The following is a 6000-nucleotide window of genomic DNA, read 5'->3' on the forward strand; positions in this document are numbered from 1 at the left end:
TGTTTCTGTTTATTGGAAGCTTGTATACAGCTACCAATGACTGCGTAAGTCTCTGAAATCTTTTTATGTTACAATACTTGAGTTAAACACACATATATATATATATATATATATATATATATATATATATAATCTTACTTATTTATACCATCCAGGGGATAGAAGGGTATGGATAGAGGATTACTACACAGGTCCTGGACATGATGGGCCGCCACATAAGCGGACTGCTGGGCATGATGGACCTCTGGTCTGACCCAGCGGTGGCACTGCTTATGTTCTTATGTTTCTGTTTCTGTTTCAGTGAGATGTCAAGGATGATACATCACAGCCATCAGCATCTGCAGTTTTCCTAGGAGTTCTGTAGTAGATCAGACAAAGCTGACTTACAGTCATCCAGTACAATAATGAACCTTTGGACTAGTGAAACCAAATCTTTATCCCCAAAAGCCAGCCTAAACCAATGCAGTTCACAAAAAGATTTCAGAGACTTACGAATTAGCGTTTTAGATTTGAAACACTGAGTTGGGCACTTTATCAGAAGGTTTGGAGAATTTGATTGGCGCATTTTCACAGAGGGTCGGGGAAGAGGTAAATCTTTATTGCCTTCCTGAAGTTCAGTAGGCCTTCTAATGATTTTATGTGGATAGGTAGTTTGTTCCAGAGGCATGCTAGGTAGGTAGGTATCTTTTTCGGGAATTCTGAATGTACAGGACTTGTCCTGAGGGCACGCATAATCGCTTTTCATCTTGTGAGCAGAGTGGTTGATTCAGGGCAAAGGGTTTTCTGAAAATCCAAATTTACTTATTTTAAAATTTTCTATACCATTTATAACTAAACGGTTTACAGAATTACATACATAATTTAAAACAAAATCATCATAACATAGACATACAAATAATCCTTAAACATCATTTTTACAGACTAAAACCATCTTAAAAGAGAGCTTTGCCAGAGTGGGCAATTATTGACTAGAAAAAGGCATCTACATAGAGTTGTGTGGTGCTCATTTTTAAGGCCAAAAAAGGTCCATATGTCAAAAACATCCAAACCATGATTCTTCTATACAAAAGGGCAGGGTGGATAAAAATATTTTTAAAAATTTATTTTTTAAAAAATTTAAATCAGATTTTTTATTTAAATTGTATATTTATTTTTTAAATAAAATGCTTTTTTGAGGAAAAACTATCTAAAGATAGTTTTCTATTTAAGATGCGTTATAGTCCAAAAGTTATTCATTATGAAATAAGGATAATTATGGAGCCTGAGGATATTAAAATTTTTGGTAAATGAATTCCATTAATCCATTCATAATGTCTTGGGCAATTTTTCTATCTAGAAGATATCACAGATTCTTGGTTTTGCATTTCTCAAAACTGTGAATTTGTGTCTGCAGAGATAAAATGATGCTTCTTCAAAGCAAAAAATGTTATAATATAGATTTGAGAAAAAGACCTCGGCCCGTTGTTCCTTTGCAATTCGATATACGCAGAATCAACTCTTTACCTCTTAAGTGCTAAGTGTATATATTTGCACAAGGAGCTAAGTGTGAGGAAGGGCAAGCAGCAAAGCTGAAAGTGAAACCTTTTTTAACAGAAGGGTGGTGAATGCCTCGAATGCGCTCCCAAGAGAGGTGGTGGAGAGGAAAACGGTGACTGAGTTCAAAGAAACATGGGATGAACACATAGGATCTAGAATCATAAAATAATAGTAAATATTGAACTAAGGCCAGTACTGGGCAGATTTGCATGGTCTGTGTCTGTATATGGCCATTTGGTAGAGGATGGGCTGGGGAGGGCATCAATGGCTGGGAGGGTGTAGATGGGCTGGAGTAGGTTTTGACGGAGATTTCGGCAGTTGGAACCCAAGCACAGTACTGGGTAGAGCTTTGGATTCTTGCCCAGAATTAGCTAAGAAGAAAAAATTAAAAAAATTTAAATTGAATCAGGTTGGACAGACTGGATGGACCATTCGGGTCTTTATCTGCCATCATCTACTATGTTAAGTCTTGGAATCTTTGTGTGTATAGCCTGAGGTTTATCATATTATTCTCTCCTTGGTGGAGAAAACCTATAGTGGCAGCAGGCTGCAATAATTTCATAATTATCTATGTATTTCTAATTGTATAATCAAATTAGTAATTTTTTAAAATAACTGTAAAACTAATCTGAAAAGTTATTTTTCACAAAATTAAACTTTAATCTGGTTGTAAAGATTAAGGCCCAAATTCTCTATAGTGTTCTGTAAGTTAGGCAGCAGTAGAGCACCCTACCATCACCTAACAATTTAAAACTAATTAAAATCTAATTTAGAAACATATAGGTGCTAGCAAGCGCCTACAAAAGATGGCATCAAACTCTTAAGTAGGCATGGTTTACGCCAGCTGTGGGCATAGGCACCAGTTGGTGTCTCTATGGACGCAATTCTCTAAACACCACCAGCCCATGATTGGCATGCAATTGGCACCGCATTTCTACAGGGCCACCGCTAAAGGTGCCATTTAGAGAATTTGGCCCTAAGAGTATACCAGCAAGAATTAGTCTTTCTGTAGAAAACCATGATTTAAATCAAGTCTGTCAGACTAGTTATTTAAAGTGTAATTTAAAGCAATTTGATTTAAATCAAATCCACCCAGCAAGAAGGTGTGTTGTACATTTGTTTAGGGCAGGGCCACATTTAGGATCTCCAACAGTGGTAACTGAACAGGAAGAAACCACCAAGTCAAAAAAGAAGGGTATCCTAAATTAGACCTGGTTCAATCATTCTCAGAGTGCAAAATGGTGCCTTAATTGAATAGCTGACCACGAGAGGAATTAAGGCATTATTACCCCTCCTTAATCCCCCAGTGGTTACTGACCCCTCCCTCTCCCTTGAGTTACACCAGAAAAGGAAACTAGGCTTCCTGACAACATCAATTTTTATTGATATTCTGAACATGGTAGCAAGCAGGTCTGGGTACTTAGTGGGGTCAGTGAAAAACAGGGGACCCACACTAAAATCCCACTATAAATATTTTCTGTAACCTTTAAATTGTAAGCCATCCAAAAAAGACATATATACCTATTGTACAGGAACCCCCAATGTTTTTCCTGTTTGAAAATGGCTGTAAGATTTTTATTTTTTATTTTATTTTATGAGCAGGATATTCCAATTCTAACATGGATGTTCTTTCGAATATGCCCCTCCACATCAAATGGTTCACCTTTATTCAGATGCTTTCTCCACATTTAAAAAAAAAAAAAAAATTTTTTTGTTGAACCCATGCTTATTCAGTTCAGTAGAACTAAGGAAGAAGTACGGAATTACAGGCCGGTAAGTCTGACTTCTGTGGTAAGCAAATTAATGGAATCACTTTTAAAACAGAGAATGGTGAGGTTTCTGGTATCCGTGGATTACAGGACCGGAGGCAACATGGATTCACTAGAGGTAGGTCTTGTCGGACAAATCTGATCAATTTCTTTGACTGGGTGACCAGAGAATTGGATAGAGGGAGTGCGCTAGATGTGGTAGATTTTAGCAAAGCCTTTGATAGTGTTCCAAACAGATGTCTAATAAATAAACTGAGTGCCCTTGGGATGGGTCCCAAAGTGACGGGCTGAGTCAAGAATTGGTCGAGTGGAAGGCGAGAGAACATAAGAAACGCCTTCACCGGATCAGACCAAGGTCCATCTAGTCCGGCGATCCGCACATGCGGAGGCCCATTTAAGTGCTCCTTTTTGGAGACCCGGTTTTCCCGTATCCCTCAATATGATCTGCAAGAAGGTGTGCATCCAACATGCGTTTGAAACCCAGCACAGTATTTTCTGCCACCACCTCCTCCGGGAGAGCATTCCAAGCGCCCACCACTCTTTGTGTGAAACAGAACTTCCTGACATTTGTCCTGAACTTGCTGCCATTCAGTTTTAGGCTATGACCTCTTGTCCGCGTCACATCTGAAAATGTCAGTAATGCTGCTTCCTGGTCAATTTGATCAAATCCCTTTAATATTTTAAAAGTCTCTATTAGATCCCCACGCAGTCTTCTCTTTTCGAGGGTGAACAGTCCCAGTTTTCCGAGGCGTTCCATGTAGCTTAGATTCTCCATGCCTTTGACTAGTTTCGTGGCTCGCCTCTGTACCCTCTCCAACAGAATTTTATCCTTCTTAAGGTATGGAGACCAGTGTTGGACACAGTATTCTAAGTGTGGTCTGACCATTGTTCTGTAAAGTGGCATTATAACATCTTCCGACCTACTCGTGATCCCCTTCTTAATCATGCCTAACATCCTATTTGCTTTCTTCGCCGCCGCCGCACATTGAGCCGATGGTTTTAGGGTTCTGTCTATCAGCACCCCCAAATCCCTTTCTTGTTCGCATTTGGCTAATGTCACCCCCGACATCTTGTATTCATGTTCTTTGTTTTTCTTTCCCAGATGCATCACCTTGCATTTGTCTATGTGATCAATGGAGATCACTCTGAGGAAAGGGATGTTACCAGTGATATGCCTCTTGGGCCTGTTCTTTTAACATTTTTATAAAAAATATTGCTGAAGGGCTGATGGGTAAGATTTGCCTCTTTGCGGATGATACCAGGATGGTGTGAATAATATGAAGAAATACCTGCTTGAAATTTGGCAGCTAAAAATTTAATGCTAAGAAACGCAATATCATGCATTTGGGCTGCAAAAACCAGAGGGAACGGACAGTTAGGGGGTGAATAATTTATGTACATGACAGAAGAGCAGGACTTGGGTGTGATTGTATGTGATGGTCTTAAGGTGGCCAAACAGGTTGAAAAGGTGACAGCAAAAGCTAGAAGGATGCTAGGGTGCATAAGGAGAGGTATGTCCAGTAGGAAAAATTAGGTATTGATGCCCCTGTATAAGACTGGCCAGACTTCATTTAGAATATTGTATACAATTCTGGAGGCCTTCACCTTCAAAAAGATATAAAAAAGATGAAGTCGGTCCAAAGGAAGGCTACTAAAATGATGTGTGGTCTTCATCATAAGGCGTATGAGGATAGACTTAAAGATCTCAATCTGTATACTTTGGAGGAAAGGCAGGAGAGGGAGATATGATAGAGACATTTAAATCCAATCTCAAAAAAATATATCAATGTTATTAGCCTAGTGGTGAAGATACCCACTGAAGCACATTTACTAATAGGGGAGAAAAAGTCTCAACTGCATTAAAAACCCGCTGGGTTGTCATCTGATATTGAAAGCATTTTTTTAATGCAGTTGAGGCTTTTTCTCCACTATTAGTAAATGTGCTTCAGTGGTTATCTTCACCACTAGGCTAATAACATTAATATATTTTTTGATATTGGATTTTTTGTTATTATATTATTTTTCTTGTGTGAGAAACATTTAAATACCTACATGGCGTAAATGCACATGAGTCTCATCTTTCATTTGAAAGGAAGCTCTGGGATGAGATGGCATAGGATGAAGTGAAGAGGTGATAGGCTCAGGAGTAATTTAAGAAAACTTTTTTACAGAATGGGTGGTAGATGTGTGAAACATACTCCTGGAAGAGATGGTGCGGACAAAGACTGTCTGAATTCAAGAAAGCGTGGGATCTCTTGGAGGAAGTGATAATGGTTATTGCGGATGGGCAAACTGGATATGTCATTTGGCCTTTAAGATCTGTCATCATGTTTCTAGGTTCTAATATTAGTTTTTGCCTCTACACAAGGTTCCTTTCAAAGTGTTTCTTGCCTGCCTGATCACTTTTTAAATTAACTTGTGAGTGTCTATGCTCATCCCTATTTACTTTATTAGGCTCTGCCTCTTCTGCTTCATCATTAAATCATGCAGTCCTTCATTTAGCTTTCTTCCAAAGTATATTTTGACAGGAACAGAATTAATTTTCATCAACTATAAAACAGCTCCAGGTTATCAGTCCTCTAAATCTTGGTTATGACATCAATGGAATCTTTGGTATCTGTCTTAAGTTCTAAGTTCTGATGCAGGAAGAGGAAACATTGTGATACTTCCTTCACAACATTTTCCTGGAAAAAAT

The sequence above is a fragment of the Geotrypetes seraphini genome, chromosome 7 (genome assembly GCF_902459505.1).
Source record: "Geotrypetes seraphini chromosome 7, aGeoSer1.1, whole genome shotgun sequence".
NCBI lineage: Eukaryota > Metazoa > Chordata > Amphibia > Gymnophiona > Dermophiidae > Geotrypetes > Geotrypetes seraphini.